Source organism: Mastigoproctus giganteus, chromosome 5 (genome assembly GCF_048544385.1).
Source record: "Mastigoproctus giganteus isolate SK-2022 chromosome 5, ASM4854438v1, whole genome shotgun sequence".
Taxonomy (NCBI): Eukaryota; Metazoa; Arthropoda; class Arachnida; order Uropygi; family Thelyphonidae; genus Mastigoproctus; species Mastigoproctus giganteus.
In genome coordinates, this window is record NC_143579.1 from 218,984,051 (window position 1) to 219,005,081 (window position 21,031).

Genomic DNA, 21,031 nt, shown 5'->3' on the forward strand with positions numbered 1-21,031 from the left:
TTTTTTTCAAACTGTTTCTTTCCAATGGGTATAGTCTTCGATTGCAACTCCACTTTCATCAGAAATATCCGGCGCCTCCATAGCCAGGTGGGAAGGAGCAGCAGTGCATAGCACACGCTTCTTGATTAGACCGGGTTCGAGCCCGTCACCACCAAATACGGAGGATGCGGGAAGGTCATGGAATGACCACCGCATATCCCGGAGCAATATGGCCTTAGTTGCTAATGCTCCTAAAAACCAAATAACAAAAAACTAACAAACAAACATCATCAGAAGTAAGTTTTTTGAGTAAGCCATGACACTCTTTAAATTTTCCCAGTCAACCAGAACTGGCTTGGAATGTTTTGTGCCCCAGAAAAGATGCATACTCCATAGCCTTTTCTTATATTAATAGCCCTGATATCAGCATGTTTTGGTCTCAAATCAACTTCATACACTTAAAAACTGCTTCATCTACATTTTCCCAAAAGCATTTTTGGGAAAATGCTTTTGAGATAATTTTGCACACTGCCGACTGGGTTCCGTCTCCTCAAACAGTTTGAGAATCAAAACAGGATTTTTCAGAATGGTTGACACACTACTGGCAGGGACATCAAAATTTAAAGCAATTTCTTTGTTTTTTAATGCCGCAATCTACATTATTAAGCACTTCCACACTTTCACACTACACTAAATCATTTCCTCTTAGACACTGTAAGGTTACTTGCACAGCAGTAAAACAAAGCTAAAATTAGAGACCACTTGTAGCTACCATGTAAACAGAGCCAGGTGAAATTTAGTGAAAGTGTGGATGACTCATTTCTTCGAAACAACAGATGAATTTCCAAGATAAAGGAAAATCACTCTCTCCTAATTTTCTAATAGGATGCTTACGGTAGAAAATAGGTTGACCAGAGCCAATGCCCACATCAGGAATATGCCTTAATCTTTGCCAATGGCTGTGGACAGCTGACCAGTGGGACTTCTCGGCATAGTTAAGTTGTATAGGTTTTACTTCTTTTTAGCCACTGCTGACCCACTGCTGGGCAAAGGGCCTATCCCACACTTCCATCTTTTTCTTTCCCGCACCATGGTTGGCCAGTTTCCTCCTGCAGGGTTTTACAGGCACCATTAAATTGTAAAATGTTTTAGCTCTTAATTCGTGGAATTAAAGCCTTTAACTATTAAAAGCTAAAGTGATTAATGCTTAATCCTTTTAGCTCTTAATTTGTGCCTTCTACAGCATCAGCTTTATTGCCTAAAAGCCAGAGGTGCGAACAATGCAGACCCAGGTCTCTTGAAATCAGTTCATTATATGGAAATTGTCTTCGTTATAGAAAAACTATTTTCAATGTAATGACCAAGGGGAAATCAAAAAAGTTCGCTACATAGAAAATTTCGCTATACGGAAGAGGTCCGACTGATTTTTTTTTTTTTTTTTTTTTGCGTGTTTATGAAGCAATGGTTGATAAGTTGAAACCCTACACACTTAATATACTATGCTTCTTTTTTAATGCCTTCAACTTTTTTTTTTTTTACATGCTATTAAAAATAATGAAAAATTTTAAAAAGATTTTATTAAATTAAGCTTCATACACCTTGAGTATTATAAACATAGTAAATGTAATAATAATAATGCTGTTATTAATGAAATTTATTGATGCCATTTCAAACACAGAAAAAAGTCTGATTATACTAGCAAAGAAAGCAGGTGAACAACGTTGAATGAAAAAAGGAAAAAAAAAAAAAAAAGCTGAGGAGAGCATGTGATTACATCAATAAATGGATAGTCATTGGGTTGAAAAGAGTGGCCTTTGTATCTTCAAAGGTTTGAGTTAAAATAAAATAAACAAGTATCACCAATTTCTAGGAAATAAAGAAACTGCATCTAAATGATTCCTAGAATTTAATCTATCATTCCTTTCCCAAAACCAAAAAAATCAAATGGAAAGAGGGTTATATCCATATTTATTCATTTCTTTTTTTTTTTTTTTTTTAAAGAAAAAGTGATGTCAGTGGCAAAGTGCTTATAACAGAAGTACTACAAATAGTTAAAAAAATACACGGCACTTCACAGGAATGACCATGAGGCCAGAAGAAAAGAGTATTAAAAGTGGGAGAGCACCATAAGCAGGAGTGTTACAACAGTAATTTACTGTATACTTTTTATTTAAAGAGGGGGGAAAAAAATTCATTTATCAAATGAAATATCTTAAACCAGAGCTTTTGAAAATGGATGTTGTTCCATCTAAACTGAATGCTTGCATAGCTGTGCAATGATTTTGGAAGTCCTGCACATTAAATTTTTTGAGTACATACTACATTCTGGAATGCAGCTGAATATGGCCACACCTGGATCCCAGACTGCAAGGGATGCTTTCTCATGTGGGGTTTGCATATTTCTATTATTGGAATACAAGGTATACTTTAATATCTGGAACCATATGTGCAGGAAAACTTGGAATAACCACAGGACAAACAATTCAAAGAAATTATTTTTTTGGAGAAAATGTACCTCCTAACCATCGCCAATAAGAGAACACATTGCCCTACTGTACATAAAGGATGTATAGCAGGCATATAAAGATTATTTTATGAATGTTTACTCTATAGTTTATTAAATTTATTAAAATGTCAAGAATAGTTTCCATAAAACTAATTATATATTTGTAAAATCTATTTAATCTAGTTATAATTATGTTATTAAATTGTATTTTCCAATTCACATGTAAATAAATAAATGAATAAAATTCTTAACACAAATAATTATAATCATTAATTGTTTCTGTAAAGTAACCAGCCACGCAACAGTGTAAGGTAGTGTGCAAAGAAATATTCGTTCTACACACTGAGAAAAAAATTAGAGGCAACTATGGTCATCACACCTTGGAGTGTGATGACCCAAAGGGTGTCATGTCGCCAAATTTTGGCATCATATTGGCATTGTTTTCACTCTGACTTCCTTTCTCTACATATATTGATGTTTTTTTTTGTTTTTTTTTGGTAGTTGTTGGCGCATTGGCTTCTGTGGCCATAATCAGAGTACTGCAAAAACCTCCCAAGGTTTTTGCAATACTCCGATCCAAGCCCGAGGTGGGATTCGAACCCGCGACCTTTGGGTTGCCAGGCAGGCACTTTACCCACCTGGCTAGCCAGGTCGGCATATATTGATGTAACTGAGTAAATAAAATACAATTACAGTACTGAATAATATATTTTTTAAAATTTATGATGTTTTTTCCCCAGCTGGCACTCTGGACAAATTCATTTCTTCATTTCTTCACAGTTGGTGAGATCTTTACACATTCTTTTTCTCTGAAAGTTAATAACTAATGTAGTCAGTTTACAATGGTCTTGTTTAAAGTTTGTGCTTAGTACTACCCAAGGAATAGCATCCCACTTTCTTACTTTTGTTTACACATTTTGGCCCGAAAAAAATCACTGCATTTGCCATCAACTTAAAAAATAAGACAACCAAAAGGGCAAGGGTGTAAAATTATTTTTGGCATGTACATGGTGAATTGGTATCAGAAAAGTTTGGAAAGCACGGTTTCACGTTCGGGGTTATCATAAAAAAAAAAAAAAAAAAAAATCTCATTTCAAGTACCTGTTTCCTTTTCATGCTTCCATAATGAAAGATAAATCTGAGTAGTTGTAGCACTGTCATATATGACTATACTGCCATAACAGAGTGATGCTCATAGTTTAGCATCCATAATGCAGATATTGCAAGGAATTAATACAGGTTTGTTGAAGCTGCATTAATTGCTTACAAGATATATATACAGACCACTGCAATCACAAAACAAATGCATGAAACTAGAATTCAGCCTCATTGCAATACTGAATTGCAGTTAAATGCAGTCATCATTGAAAATACTAGGTGCCAGAATGCATATTTAAGCATTGTGATAGCCTGGTGCACGAAATTTGTCAAACCCTGTTTCATAATATCTTTCAAGAACCTTTAACAAGAAACAATACACTTTTTAACCCACAAACTGCTAATTATACAGGGTGTTTCAAAAATGGTGGTCAATAATTAAAAAGTGAAAAGTACAAACTAAAATAAGAAAAGAAGTCCCAGTGAACATTGGGCCCCAAATGAACCGTTTTCAAGATAATGCACATTTTCTGTTCAGATCCACCAATGACTATGGGAGCAGTAATAGTAGTAGTAGTAGTGGTGGTGGTGGTGGTGGCATGTGATGCAAGAAAGCAAATGTATGAGCTTATGCAGCATCAGCCAAAAAAAAAAAAAAAAAAAAAAAAAAAAATCACACCATTCCCTCCAAATGCCTGTCCAGTTCCTCCTTAATTTATTCAACCTATCAACTTCCACGACAGATGGAAATTTGTTCCAGCAATTAACCACCCGCTGGCTAAAGGCAAATTTCCGCACATCTATTCTACATCTGTCCTTTTGTAATTTGAATTTATGGCCCCTTAGATTTGTAATCTGAACAAGTGGAAGGATCCCATCAGAATTCAGCGTGCTCAACCCATTCAAGGCCTTATATACCTCAATCAGATCACCGCACAGGTGCCTAGTCTCCAGCCACTGCAATTTGCAGAACTTAAGCCTCTCTTGGAAAGAGGATCCCTTCATTCCCCTCACCAATCTTGTTGCCCTTCTCTGTACATGCTCAAGTAAATCTACATCCTTCCTAAAATGAGGCCTCCAGACCTGTACACAGTACTCAAGCCGTGGCCTGACCATTGCCTTATACAGAGGGATAATCACCTCCTTTTCCCTGCTAGCAAAATTCCTATATATCATTGACAAAACCCCATGACCTGCCCTGGCAGCCTGTCTGCATTGGTCAGAAAACTTCATATCTGCCTGCACAATTACTCCCAGGTCTTTTTCATTTTCTACCACCTTAAGTGTAGTACCACACAGTTGGTACGTTTCTCTGGGGTTACTTCTACCCATATGTAGTACTTTGCATTTGTCAAGGTTAAACTTCAGTTGCCACTTCTTAGCCCATCTGCCCAAATTATCTAGATCCTGTTGCAGTAGCACACTGCCATTACTGTCATTAACAACCCTGCCAACCTTTGTATCATCTGCAAACTTCGACATTAAGCCTGATATACCTTCATCAATATCATTGATAAATATACAAAACAACAGTGGACCTAACACCGAACCCTGTGGGACTCCACTAATAACATTAGTCCAAGAAGAGCAGCACCCATTGATTACCACCCTCTGTCTTCTAGCACGTAACCATCCTTTTATCCATTGTAGCAACTTACCCTTAATACCATTCTGCTCCAATTTGTACAATAGTCTTCCATGCGCAACAGTGTCAAAATCTTTCCTGAAATCCAAATATATGATATCAAAATTATTTTTCGCATCCAGTTCCTTTGTAACCACATCATAATATCCTATCAAATTTGTCAGACAAGACTTTCCCTTAACAAACCCATGCTGTGTCTGAGTTACTGCAGCAGTCTTGTCTAGATGATCCTGCAATGCATCTTTAATCAGTGACTCCATTATTTTACCCGGAACAGAAGTTAAACTAACTGGTCTGTAATTACTCGTGTCACCCTTCGATCCCCCTTTGTGAATTGGGGATACATTTGCACATCTCCAGTCCGTGGGTACTTCCCCTGAGTCCAAGGATGCTCTCATAATTATGGCTAAGGGTTTGCTTAGTTGCTTTGCCGCCTCCTTTAATATAACTGGATAGATCCCATCCACCCCAGGTGCTTTTCTTACGTTCAACAATTTCTCTTCCACTTTGCTCTCAGTTATTACAAGATCATTAAGTATCTTGCTACAATTTGATAACCTTCTGCCATTTTCAAACCTTAATAATTCCTCACGTGTGAATGTAGATGCAAAATACTCATTCAGTTTGTTTGCTATCTGAGCAGGATCATCAACAGTTGAACCATCGATGTCAAGTGGACCAATCAGATTCATCCCCTTCCTTTTAGAGTTTATATAAGTAAAGAAATCCTTGCTGTTTTTCTTAGCATCTTTTGCCAAGGATTTCTCGTAATCTGCCTTCGCCTGCCAAACCTCCTTTGTGACCTGATTACAGATTAACTTATATCTGCCATAGGCTTCTGAGTCGCTTGATAATTTATATGCATCCCATGCATTTTTCTTCTCTGTTACGTGTCTCATTAGTTCATTTGACAACCATTTAGGCCTAACCCTTAAACAATATTTCTTAATAGGTATGAAACTTTTAGTAACTTCCACGATTAATTCCTTGAATGCTTCCCACTTAGAATTTACTGTTGGTAACATCGTCAGTTGATCCCACTGTACAGAATTTAAAAACTGTCGGAGACCACTGTACTTGCCTTTACGGAAGCAAAAACCCTTTCCTTTACCTCTGATGGTAATTAAATCTTTAAGTAAATCCCACGTCAGTACACTGTGATCACTGCCACCTAGTGGTTCTTTTATCTGCAAATTCCTAATACACAAGTGATCACTGCTGATAACCAGATCAAGAGTATTACCCTCTCTAGTTGCCTCTTGAACATGCTGCTGCAGAAAACAATCATTCAATAAATCCACAAAAGTCTTACTAGTGCGAGTGAACAACCCATAAGTTCTAGTCAATATCTGGGAAGTTAAAATCCCCCATTATAAGACATTCCGATTTACTAGCCCACTCTATTTCTCTGTACAATTGTTCATTGTACCCATTCAAGTCATTAGGCCTATAACACACTCCTACTTTAATTTTTGCTTTCGCAGTGCTTATGTCACACCAAACTGACTCAACAGTGCACTGTTCATCTATATCAACTGGATGCACTTCATTTGATTTTATGTTTTTCTTTATTAACAGCATAACACCTCCTCCTTTCCTATCCTGTCTATCCTTTCTGTACACATTGTACTCCCCAAATTCCAGTTCGGCATTCCTTATATCTGTGTGACACCACGTCTCTGATATCCCAACAATATCCGCCTTTGATGTCTTGACCAACACTTCAAATTCATCAAATTTATTTACTATACTTCTAGCATTGGTATACATGCACCTATTCCTATTCCCAGCCACTCTAACACATCCCATTTACCCACCTGTTTCACGATGACTGACATCCGTCCCTGAAACCCGCAACACCCCTCGCTCCAGGTCGCTACTTATTCTAATAGAAGTTGTGCAAGAATCACCTTCACCTCTGCCTACGGCTACTGTTAAACTATTTGTCCTTGTATCCCCCCAAGCTATCAGTTTTCCAACCCACCTAACACTGCCTCGATAGCATCAGCAAATATTCTTGCACCCTTTCTATTTAAGTGTATCCCATCCCTGTAGAAGCAGTCTCTCCTGTTAACAAGTACAGTCCAGGCTGAAAAAAATTCTATCCCTTGAGCCTTGCACAATCTTTCCAGGGACGAATTGATCGACAAGGCTCTCATCATATACTCCCTCCTATCGTGTCTGGGCAGAATTGCAGACACTTTCAAATTCAACCCTAATTCACAGCTTTTTTTCATCAGTGACCTGTACTTGTTAAGTAATTCTGCTGGTCTCCTACTCTTAATATCATTAGTGCCAACGTGTACAACTATATCACCTTTTGTGCCCCTAAAAGATGATATCTGCTCTACAACGTCATGAACCTTTGCCCCTAGCAGACTAACCCTGGTCCTGTTCCACCTATTCTTTTTACAAAGGATGTTCCCCGTTTCCCTGACAATAGAGTCACCAACAACTACTAGTTCCTTTGGGACCAGCGCAATCTGCCTTGGGGGGTTGCCGCTGTGTTGCGTGATGACCAAGTGCAAGCTCTGGCGTTGATGTGGGCAGCTGAGAGCCTGATGGGCCCCTTAATTTAGATCTTTCGAGGGCATCCACCCTGTCCTTCAAACTCTCATATAGGCCCATAACAACGCTGAGTTGTCGCCTGATTTCCTTACACTCCTTACATCGCGCACACACAAAGACATCCCCCATGGCAATATCATGTTCTGTTCCAGATAGTTCGGCAAACATTTCACAAGTTGCACATTTTTTTAGGCTGTGATGCGTTGGAGAATCGCCCCCCCTCAATTCTCCCCCCGAGTCACAGCACTCCTGCCACTTTGTGCCCGTTGCTTTGCTGCTCTAGTTTGGGGCATGATATTTAAAATTAATAAGATCAATAAATTAAATTAAATCTAATAGAAACAGTGAAGCGTATTACTGTTTCTATAATTATACGTTAGAGCTACCTCAATTAAAAATTGAGGCAGCTAGGTAAACATAACATAATACATTTTTAATTTTTGGTTTCAGCACAAGTTGAAACCAAAAATTAAAAATGTATTATGTTATGGATTTTACAGATGTTCTTTCTAACACCCTTTTCTCAACATCACGTGTTATGCTTCTGGGCCTACCTGCTCGTACTCCATGTGCAAAGTGCCCATGTTCTCTAAGGTGTTGATGTACCCTGATGAATGTACGCTTGTTGGGCTGCCTTGAGCGGGGAAATGCTTCTTGGTACAAACGTGCAGCCTCGCGTGCCCTGCCGTTGGCTTTACCATACATTAAGTGCCTGTCCACATACTCTTCGTTGCTGTAACCTCTTTCCATGTTGACTATCCTTTGACAAGTACTAGTATGCCTGCTACAGCTCAGAGCATTGAGAGAGGGGAAAGGAAGAAAATAAGCATAACCTAACCTAAACAAACAAGTCAGTGGTGAATCCCAACTGGAAATGTTCAATATCTCGAAAACGATTCACTTAATAATCCATGTTTACTAGGCTCTTTTTGCATATTGTAGTCTGTACAGTTCACCTTTAAATTATTGACCATCACTTTTGAAACACCCGGTGCATATATATACGTATATACACAGGGTGTTTCAAAAAATGCCAAAGTTTATCTCATTTATATTCAGGTTCAGGCTTTTTTTTTTTTTTTTTTTTTAATTTGATATTAAAATGCACAAAATTTATCAAGCCCTGTTTCATAATATCTTTCAAGAACCTTTAACAAGAAATAGTACACTTTTTAACCCACAAACTGCTAATTATACAGGGTGTTTCAAAAATGGTCAATAATTTAAAGGTGAAAAGTACAAACTAAAATAAGCAAAAAAGTCCCAGTGAACATCGGGCCCTAAATATTAATGCTTTTCTCAATGGAAAAGTTGTTCCCATCCTCAGTTTAGTTTAAAAATGTAATGGAATCAGTAAAATGAATGCAAACTTATTTTACTTATGGGGAAACATAATAGTTGTAGCATGAGGAAATGCAACACATAACTACTCATAATTATTCTATACAGCTAAACACATATACTGAAGAGTGAACATCACATACAACCACTGTGTTTTTTTTTTTTTATTCAAATATCAAAAAATAAAATAATAAATAAGAATAAGCAGTTTTACAAGGCACTTACCTGGTAAAATGTTTATTCATACTAGGTAGATGTTTGCTTATTCTTATTTATTTTAATTTTACCATTGAAAATGCCGTAGACATTTTTCCCAATTCAAACAGGCAGCTCCATAACTATTCACATAATGGGACACACGTTTATATAAACTTTTTTTCATTGTTTTAAGGTCCTGCATTCAATCCTGAAAGTACAGCCCACATGTTACAAAACACCTTGTGATTTGTTCTTTTAAAGTTTTAAAAAATATAGCAACAAGGATACTCTTTTAAAGAGAAATAGAAAGTTGGTACACAACTGGCGAATCTGCAGTGATCACTAAGGAAGCAATAAAAAAATTTTCTAAATCTAAAATGAGAAGATAAGCTTAGTACAACTATGCACACTGAGTTTACCAGGCCCATATGCAGTAAAAGAGAAAAAGCTTTTTATTTCATTAAATGGGTTTAGTGCTTTGATTCAATAGTATGAATCAGAGCTTACAAATATTAAATGGGTTTATGATTCCTCTGTAAAATGCACAGGACCAAGTTGGGAAATAAAATTAAAAAACAATGTGTACCAAATTTATATATGTATTTATTTAATAAAAAATTATTTCTGTTAAAATTAATGCATAAAAACTTAGAGAAATAAAACATGGGGATAAAGGACACACACATAAAAATTTTAATTACCAAAACAAACATTTCCTTTCTCCATCATGTGGCATTTTTCTGTCAATCACATTGATCCTAATCACCTGAAATAGATACACTACAGTATTCTAGCATCTAAAATTCTCTTATGCCATTGATCAAATTTTTATAACATTAGCATTAGTAGAGGCATATGATGCAAGAAATCTAGCTTATACAGCATCAGCTAAAAAAAAAAAAAAACCTTCCCATTTCACCCATCCATTCATTCATTCCAAATGTTTGTCTAGTTCTGTCTTGAATTTATTTAAGCTATCAACTTCCGCAACAACAGATAGAAGTTTGTTCCAGCAAACAACTATCCGCTGACTAAAGGAAAATTTCCACACATCTATTCAACAACTGTCTTTCCTCAATTTCAGTTAACCTCAGGTTTGCAATTTGAGCAAGAGGAAGAATTCTATTACCATTAAGCCTGCTCAATCCATTCAAGACCTTATATACCTCAATCATATCGCATCGCAGGTGCCTGGTCTCCAGATGCAATTTGCAGTATTTAAGCCTTTCTTCGTAAGGCACACCTTTGTTCCCCTTCTCTGTACTCATTCTAGCAACTCTACATCCTTCCTAAATTGAGGGCAGTTGTGTACCAACTTTCTATTTCTCTTTAAAAGAGTATCCTTGTTGCTATATTTTTTAAACCTTTAAAACAAAAATCACACCTTGAGTACCTGTACACGGTACTCAAGGTGTGGCCTGATCATTGCCTTATACAATGGGACAATCACCTCCTTATCCCTGCTCACAAAATTCCTGTAGATCAGACAAGACCCCCCATGACCTACTCTGGCATCCTGTCTGCACTGCTCAGAAAACTTCATATCTGACTGCAAAATTACTCCCCAGGTCTCTTTAATCCTCCACTACCCTGAGTGTAGAATAATGTCTGGAAATTGCAGAAACAATTCACTATAAAGAAGTAGAGATTCTTGCACCTGTGCCTGCAAATTTTGCAAAAACAAATGCAGACTGTATTTTTTTGTTCTTAATTTTGAATAAATTTGCAATGCATGTAATTTAAAAAAGGATGACACTTGTTTCATTAATTATCACATCTTCCAAATTTTGACTAACAACTCCCCAAAGTTTGTATATAATACAAAGGTTGGCAGTGTTGTTAATGACAGTAATGACAGTATGCTGCTGCAAAGGGATCTAGAAAGCTGGGAAAGATGGGCTGAGAAGTGGCAACTGAAGTTTAACAATGACAAATGCAAAGTACTGCATATGGGTAGCAGTAACTCCCGAGTAACATACCAACTGTGGTGCTACACTCAGGATAGTGGAGAATGAAAAAGACCGGGGGGGGGGGTAATTGTGTAGTCAGATATGAAGTTCTCTAAGCAAGGCAGACAGGCTGCCATAGCAGCTCATGGGGTTTTTTCAATGATATACAAGAACTTTGCTAGCAGGGATAAGGAGGTGATTATCCCTTTGTATAACACAATGGTCAGGCCACACCTCGAGTACTGATACAGGTCTGGAGGCCTCATTTTAGGAAGGATGTAGAGCTGCTGGAATGAGTACAGAGAAGGGCAATGAGATTGGTAAACAGAACAAAGGAGTGCTCTTACCAAGAAAGGCTTAAGTTATGCAAACTGCAGAGTATAGAGACTTGGCAGCTGCAAGGTGATATGATTGAGGTGAATAAGATTGAATGGTTTGAGCAAGCTCAATGCTGATGAGATTCTTCCTCTTGCTTAGATTATGCCCTTAAGAGGGCATAAATTCAAATTGAAGAAAGACATTTGCAGAATTAATGTGTGGAAATTTGCCTTTAGCTAGGCTGACAGCTTTCAACAGGACAGTGCCTTTTTTTTTTTGCTATGTCTCAGCTGTTCTGTCGTTTTAGTAAAAATATCATATTTGTCCCCTATTTAAAAAAAAAAAAAAGTTTAAAAATTGCTTAAATATCGGTGCAACATAACCTATAATCGTGATTATATCGTAGGATGGCTGCTATCATAGGTAGCAGTCATTCGTGTAACCACAGGTAGAAGCACATCGATCGAATGCCAAGAATTCCATCTGCCGGTGGTTAACACCACAACTGAAAGAGACCAACGATTTTTGTCATAGGCCTTTAACATCAGTTCAACAATGTGTTGCATGTCAGTAGTTGATCAGTAGTCTACAGTCGGCATTTGTTCTGTGTGCTTGTCGCATACACGCACTTGAAAATTTTTATTTTATAATTTTAAGTTTTAAGCCTCAAATTTAAAATGTCAAAAAGGAGAAATTGCACATTTAACAAAGACCTTCAAAAAGAATTCAAATTTATTAAACTGGACAATTGGTACAGTTATAAACCAAAAGTGGTTTGTCAACATTGTAATGTTCATTTTTCTGTTACTCATGATGGTAAGAGTGATATTAACCAACATTACGTAGCCAGAAACATAAGGATGCTAAGAAAACTTTTAATTCGGTTCAAAGCTGTTGTTGTTATTTGGTTTTTAGGAGCATTAGCAACTAAGGCCATATTGCTCCGGGATATGTGGTGCCTGACCTTTCCGCATTCTCCATATTTTGTGGTGACGGGCTCGAACCCCGGTCTAATCAAGAAGCGTGTGCTACGCACTGCTGCTCCTTCCCACCTGGCTACGGAGACGCCTCGGTTCAAAGCATCAGCTTGTACATCATTCTGTTTTCATTGTCCCCATCCCATTTTGGCTTCAAGGAATTATGGTCAGCCAGAAAGTGCTTGATTGCTTGAACAGACTTCCATCTGCCGTTACGGAAGTTGATAGCTTAAATAAATTCAACAAAGAACTAAAAGAGTTTTGGAGAAAATGGAAAGGGTTTTTTTTTTTTTTTTTTTCTGATGCTGTATAAGCTTGCTTTCTTGCATCATATAATGCTAATATATGAAAGATAATCATATGTAAAGAAACTTAAAAATGTTTAATTTTTATTTCAAGATGTGGGATATCTTAAAATAAAAAAATAAAAGTTAAAGGACTACTGCAGGAAAAAAATGGAATACTTATTACCATAAAACAAATGCAGAAAATTAATGCTACAATTAGGGTTATACTTGGCAAAATGGAATTCTGCTGGCTGAGTACCAAGATATATATTCAAAATAAAATAAAATCATGAATTTATGATTTTATTTGATAATAATAAAAATCAAATCACATACTTGTGATTTAGAAAATCTAGGGGAAAGCCTCAAGCTATGAAAATTATAGAATTATTGTACATGTCAGGCATAGCTTCTTTCTGTGAACAACTGAGCATACCAGGTTTCCTATTTAGTGCATCAATCTGCCAATATACAATGTTTATGATTTATTTTATTTTTAATAATAGGATATCTTAGTAGAATCACAACTTGCTGAATATAATCCTAATTGTAGCATTAGGGTTATGCTACAATTCAGCAAAGTATACTGCATTAATTTAGCAGAAATTGGTGTTCCTTTTACCAACAATGGTCCTGGAGACAAAACATTTTTCTTTATAAAAAAGCTAAAGGCTTTTAAATTTCCTTCCCCTTGGACCATTGATCAAAATTTGTTCAGATAAATTCTGTAGGTATGGGTTTATATATTATATAAAAATAATAAAAGTAATAATGAAAAAGTTAACTTACAGAAATAACAATGAATGTTATTTGAAAAACCACACATTATTAAACTTAAGTTTGTATTCTGAATATCTCTGATAGCCAGACTATCTCTGACAAGTCTGGTTTCAACAGATAAAAGGCACACAAAAAAGAATATTTAAGTCTGGAATATGCTTGAATCTCTGTCTTGACACGAGCCACACTTAATCTGTTTCAATCTTTGAATCAAGGATCATTAACCAGTAGTATACTTCAATTTCCAACTCTCCAATGGTGATGGTGTCTGAGGATATCAACAATGAATGAGAAGACATTTTATAGAATTTTAAACATGCTTTTCACATTCCAAATATCACTTATCATGAAAAAAAAAAAAAAACAGTTAACACCAAGAAGTAGTCGACAGTACCGCATGTGAGAACTTGATACCTTTTCACATCAATAATATCAACTTATGTAACTTAACACTGAGAAAAGATTAAAGAGGTGAATACTAAAAAAAGCAGCTCAAACACAGTCAGGTTTTTAAAAAAATTATTTGTTTACAGTTTCATATGTTCTAAATTGTAACCACCTGTGGGATGTGTACATGCCAATAGGCTGGCAAGGTTCAGTAGTTCAGATTTCTTTCCAAGACCAGTAAACAATTTGAATGAAAGAAAATAGCTGATCCAGAATTTTGTCACATTCTTATGAGTGTAAAAAAAAAAATAATAAATAATAAATATGCAAGCAGTATACAGTCCGTCCTCATATAGCACGATAGTTGTGTTCCTAGAAACCCTCGTGCAATGCAAAATCGTGCAATATAAACAACAGGCCCTATGGGAAAAATAGGGTTAGGTGCCGACCACCCACGATTGAACACACATTTGTAACCAAAACATTACCAAACACAATAAATAATCGTAATAAAATATGTAACTATTTTATTATGACTATTACGTAATAAAATATTGTTAATGCTTTTGCTTCTGTCATAAGCAAACTTGTTTTTTGTTTGATTTTCTATCCAAACAGATGACAGCCGTTCCATCTCTTCTAATTCTTAATCTAATGGATTTAATTACACTTTGAGTTGTTCCTGCTATGAAAGTTGTTTTTATTTTCTCTGCATTCTTTGTAATTCTCAGCACTGCCTCATTTAGGTCTGTAGCACGTGCAATATCACATGGTCTTTCATTTCGCTCAAAGCGTTTCACAATTTCATATTTTTTCTCTATCGACAGAGGAGGACTGGCCATTAGCCTTACCGGAGGCCGGTGTGATTTTGGCCATAAATGCTAGTATGAGGCCACTATAAATTTCACGGGTAAGAATTTTTGACCCAGTCTGCCTCTGTTTATCAATATTGCTTTTCTTTTTCTCTTTGAATCTGCAGTGTCTTCACCTGGACGCTTCCTTTTCACACCTTTTAAGTATTTTACTCATTTTTAGGGAATAAGGCACAATTATAAAACGAGGAGGCACGCTTGATACACATAAACAAAGCTGTGTGCGTGTAGCAACTGAATAAACAACACCGTAAAGGCAGAGATACACTATTAACACCTCACATTTTACTAAAGCACATTTCTAGAGGTTACTATCATAAAACAATAAAAATAATTTCCAGTTGCGTTTCTGCTAGTTGGAATCTGTTATAAACTGGTAATAAACTCGATCTAATTGCATTTGCGATTATACCGATAGCTGGAATTGTGTTGGCTTTTACGTTATTATGGTGAAATGTGTTTCCCCTTCACTGATATAAAAAACATAAATACATTTTCAGAATCTTCTCTTCATTCCTATCGTGTTGCGTTCGGTTGGGGTGATTCTGCGTTCAACTGCCATTTCTTGTAAACACAAAGGCGAATCGTGCATAAGCGAATTCGGTTCGTGTTATATAAGATATTGTTACCCTATTTATAAATCATGTATGATCCAATTCGTGTAGTGTAAACACGTGTTATACAAGGACTGACTGTATCTACAAATTACAAAATTCCTAGAGATTTCAGCATCCTGATAATCACCAATGACAAATTGCCCAAAATCACAATATTCTCAAGCTATCACTAAAAAGAGTTGCAAGAATAAGAGAAGCCATTTACTGAAAAAAAAACTGCCCATATAATGACTTTGTGATCCCACACTCTGACAGTTCCATTTGTCCCTACAACTGGCTCACTGCATTTTTATATTTTTCAGGGTGCAACAATTTTATTTGTTTTGTTTAGGATTATTATTAAGCACAGAATATTATTAAGTGATATTCATTTCTTAGCTCCTGCTATTCCACCCCATTCCACTGAAGAAGAGGAGTGACAATGTGCGGTCTCCCCCCAAATATATCTACACAAATATTCAAACCAACTTTTACAATGTAGTGAAGTATTCATTGATAACTGAAAGTGTCACCAGATTTTGCATCAAATTATAGTTTCCATCAGAAATACTTAGCTATGGTTTTTCAAAACAAATGTCAAACACTATTCCATTTAACATGCATTTTTACTTACTTATTGCTTTACATAGGTCAAAAAAAGAGCAAGTCAATGGTTCTTTATCATGGACATTTTCACAGTGAATCAACTACTATGGGAAAAAAAATGGAAAGAAAAAAATTATTACAAGATACAAATTTGTAAAGCAAAGCACTCCAACAGCAATAAATAAGTGACTTATTAGAAAGTCCAAATATTTCATTACTATATACAGGCATACCTCGAATAACGAATAGGATGCGTTCCACGAAATTACTTCGTTAAGCGAAACTTCGTTTTCAGAGGTAAAAATACTATGGCCAGAATAGGGATACGTTCCTACGTAAAGAAAATGAAAAGCTTATTTTTCGAACAAAGAAAAGTTTTATTAAATAAACAGTCAACTTACATACAAAGTGAAATCACATTTTAAAATTGATTGCTTATGCTTTTTTTCTCTTTCATTTAACAATTGCCTATACGGAGTTATTGCATTTAACACTGATCGTAACAATAACACTTCTTCCTAAATCAGGATCATTTTCACTAAAAAAATTTAAAACGTTTTCAATGTCATTTAAGCACCTTTTTAAATCTTTGGTTGTTAACACTTTTTCGGCAGGAACTTTAACTTCGTCTTCATTATCTTTGTCTTCGTTGCTAACAAGGTTTTCTAAATCTTCCACTGAAAAACCATCATCTTCTGCATTCAATAAATTTCTAACATCTCTTCATCGACATTTTCGAAACCTATTGATTGAGCCATCTGGATAACTTCATTTCTAATTTCTTGGATGTTATTTTCTTCTTCTAGTACAACTTCTGGCCATATTTTGCGCCAAACTCCATTTGAGCATTTCTTAGTGACTTCTTTCCAAGAACTATCAATGCTTTCAATTGCGTTTTTAATGGTTTAGTTTTTCCAAAAAGTTTTAACTGTCATTTCCTCTTTATCGTCTAGTTCAGTTAAACTGCTTAATGTTCGACGCAGATTATAAGCTTTAAATGATGCTATTACTCCCTGATCCAATGGTTGAATCAGGGAAGTTGTGTTTGCTGGAAGAAACACAACTTGACAGGAATGCATGTGTCCAACGTGTTATGATCAGTAGGATGTCCCGGAGCATTGTCTAACAACAAAAGAGCTTTTTCTTCAAAGTTGTTTTTTTTTGACAATACCGTTTTACTTCAGGACAAAAGTGGTTAACAAACCAATCAGTAAATAACTCCTTGGTAACCCACGCTTTTCTGTTTGCTTTCCATATTACAGGTAAATTCATTTTTATGTTACCTTTTAACGCCCTCGGATTTTCTGAATGGTAAACTAATAACAATTTTAATTTATAATCGCCAGAGGCATTTGATCCAAAGAGTAACGTTAAACGGTCTTTGGCTGCTTTGAACCCAGCAGCTGATTTTTCTTCAATAGAAATGAAGCTTTTTGTTGGTAGCCGTTTCCAGAACAAACCGCTTTCGTCAACATTGAACACCAAATTTGGAAAATTTTCACGTTCAATTATTTCCTTTAGTTTTTCTGGAAACTTATTTGCAGCTTCTCCTGTTAATTTTACACTATGAATCCTGGCCCGTTTTTTTAAATTTCTCGAACCAACCACGAGAAGCCCCAAAGGTTTCCGTAATTTCTTCAGTTTGTTTAGATTTCAGGTGATTACACTGGAATATTTTTTTTTATGTTAAATGGGGCTTGAAATTGCCGACTTCGTTATATCGAAGCTTCGTTATCAGAGGTAACGTTAACCGAGGTATGCCTGTATTTTTCATAAAGTTTCATTTGATTTTAATTTATCTATTCATACTTAATATCAACATTTAAAAAATATTCTGTTTATACTCTGATAAAACCACATTCACCAGAGGATTTTATAACTAAACTATTTTGAAAAGAATAATATCATCAATCACATTTAGCAGTCATGTGGGCACCTACCACAGTCATCTCAAATGCATGTACCACCATTCAACTACACAGACTATTCCACAATGTAATAGACAAACTTTGGGAAATATTCTAGCCCTGAGACAGTCACACAACATCTAAGGGACTGAAAGGGTTTTTTTAGACGGGGAAAAAATTACTAAAAGAAATGTTCAAAACAGTAGATAACATTATCTATTTTACCTTAAAGAGTATGCGTACAGCTTATCTGTGTATCTATTGCATATTGCTTGTTCCTTCTGTGTTGTGCTTAGCACTGTATAATTAAAATATTAAAGCAGAAATCACCCTGACAATTTATGCTGCATATGTGGATGGTTTAAAACAAAAACTTTGGAAGAAGAAAATCTACAGTGTTACGAAACATGAATAATCTTTATACTTTGCTTGTAAGATTGGTGATCAGGACAAAATTTCGACTCCACATATGTGTTATATCACCTGCACCACAAATCTGAGGATGTGGTTAACTGAAAATTAAAAGTATGCCTTTTGTCGTTCCTACGACATTTACTTATTTATTACAACAATTACTATTTCTGCATGACAAAAATACCAGGGATATCCAGAAAAAAGTAAGCACGGCATCAAATATCTTAACACATTATTTGCAATAAGGGCTGTTCCACATAATGAAGACCTGCTTGCCTCGTTGCCATGCCCCCCCCCCCTCCCTACAATGATGTCTGGATATGCCACTGCCTGCTTATACCAGATCCTGAAAAATCATGGGATAACCCAAGCAGTGATAAATATAGCAAGAATTCTTGTGTTGAGACTTTGCTGAGCCATCCACTTAAACAGATTTATATTACCAACCAGAAAATTATAATGTGCCACACTTAATTAAGCAAGAATTAAATGACTTAGTTCATGATTTAAACTTATATAAAGAGTATGCAAAACTCTAGTTCTAGGTTGCAATACTGGAAGTTGCTTGAAACAGGAACTAAAATTAGTATATCAAAAATGCTACAAAGTTTTTCAAAATATTTTGTTATGGAAAACAGTACGCGTTTCTATACAGATATTAGTGGTCTTCTGAAGGAACTGGGCACCAAACACGATCTTCATGAATGCTGTATATTTAGATGCCTCAAACATTAAGTTTAAAAGCAGTTTTACAGCAGAATGGAAAAGCATTCCCATTGGTTCCTCCACTTCATGCTGTTGGCTTGAAAGAAACATATGAAATACAAATAAAAATATATATACAAATCTATCTGGGATTTATATTTTTCAAAAAATACCATTGTTTTCTATGTTGCTGGGATAGTCATGCAAAAGAAAAATATTATATTGTGCAACAGTAGGAAAAGAAAGGAATTTTTACCAAGGAGAATAATATAAAATATGTTCCACTGGTTGAACCAAAAAAAGTTCTTCCATATAAAACTTGGGCTAATGAAGAATTTTGCTAAAGCCCTTAACAAATGCAAAAACTGAAAGTACTTTTCATTGGGCCCCAAATAAAGAAACTCCTCAATGATGATATATAGGCAACTCTTGGTTTACGAACGAGTTCCATTCAAAGACGTTGTTCATTATAAGTATCTTGTATTCCTGAGCTTTTACAATAAGTATAGCATACGTTACAGCCATTTTAAAGCATTAAAACCATGTACTAAACATCGAATGGTCTATACAATACATTTTATTATAATGTATGTATGCATTATGGTTTATCGTATATGATATGTAACATAAAATAAAATAAGAAAAGAATTTAAAAAAAAAAAAAGATATCGTACTTGTTAATTTTAATTAAAAACAGAGTTACAAAATATAAATAAAGAAATGAGTACAAACATAATATATGTACTGTACATACATATACAGGGTGTCTCAAAAATATTGGTACAAATGTTTAAGGGAGGTAGGTAACATCTAAAAGGAATGTGAATCGCATAGGAACCCATAACCGGAAACGTCACCGTAAGTCGGTACAGGGCGCTGTTCATCAGTTCACGAGAGAGAAAATTTCTGGTTTACTCATACAAGCAGTAGTTGCCGCACGAAGAGCAGGCATCAATATATGAACTTGTGAACTGGCAGACATGCATTAGTGTATGGATTAGCAGAGGGCCCACACGGTGTGCGCCCCCATACGGCACAACATCGCTTCGCAATAAATGTGTGGGCAGGTATGGTCGGTGACTGCTTAGTCGGCCCATACCTGTTACCATCCTGCATAAACTCCGCTAAATATAAGATCTTTCTTGAACAAGTTCTACCAGGGTTACTTGACGATGTTCCAGCAAATGTGAGACGCAACATTTGGTTTCAACATGACGGGGCGCCTGCCCATTATGGAAGGTCTGTTCGTGATGATTTGAACAGGCGTTTTGGGCATCGATGGATTGGCCATGGTGGACCCGTTGCCTGACCCCCACGCTCACCTGATTTATTGAGCTTTGATTTCTTTCTGTGGGGGGGGGGCCCCTCAAATCTATCGTGTATGAATCGCCTGTGGAGACAGAAATGGATCTCGTGGCGAGACTCGTCTGCGCTGCTGCTACTGTCAAAGAAACTCCAGGTGTGTTCGACCGTGTCTGCCAATCCATGCTGCGTCGGTGTCACGCATGCATCGCATCTTCTGGTGGAACCTTCGAGCATCTGTTGTAACATCATGAAATGCATCCATCTTGTACTCCATTGTTAATATTATGTCAATATAAATGTTTGCCACCAATTACTGTCTTGTGTCATTTCTGCTTCTTGTGCCTCTGCTACTACTTTCCCGTGACGTTTCCGGTTATGGGTTCCTATGCAATTCACATTCCTTTAGATGTTACCTACCTCCCCTAAACGTTTGTACCAATATTTTTGAGACACCCTGTATATTCAACTTTTACTCGTCAATATCTTTATCAGAGTTCAATATTTTCCACATAAGTGATGCTAGATGCAGATGAGGTAGATGGAAGGGTGTCTGATAATGAAGAAACAGCTGGGTTTTCCACTTTTTTAAAATA

At 36.1% G+C, this 21,031-nt stretch overlaps 1 protein-coding gene across 2 annotated transcripts in view; it reads right to left on the reverse strand.

Moving 5' to 3' along the window:
* sud1 (Prolyl 3-hydroxylase sud1) overlaps positions 1–21,031 on the reverse strand; it is a 153,243-nt gene that overhangs the window by 98,839 nt on the left and 33,373 nt on the right. Inside the window, exons 1-2 of one of the 2 annotated variants that reach the window (XM_090374393.1) lie at positions 16,341–16,435; positions 16,136–16,211 (exon numbers count right to left, since the gene is read on the reverse strand). The gene's annotated coding sequence lies outside the window, so the exon portion shown is untranslated. Of the gene's footprint in view, positions 1–16,135; positions 16,212–16,340; positions 16,436–21,031 lie in introns of those variants that run through there. The other variant, XM_090374392.1, reaches the window with a different exon arrangement.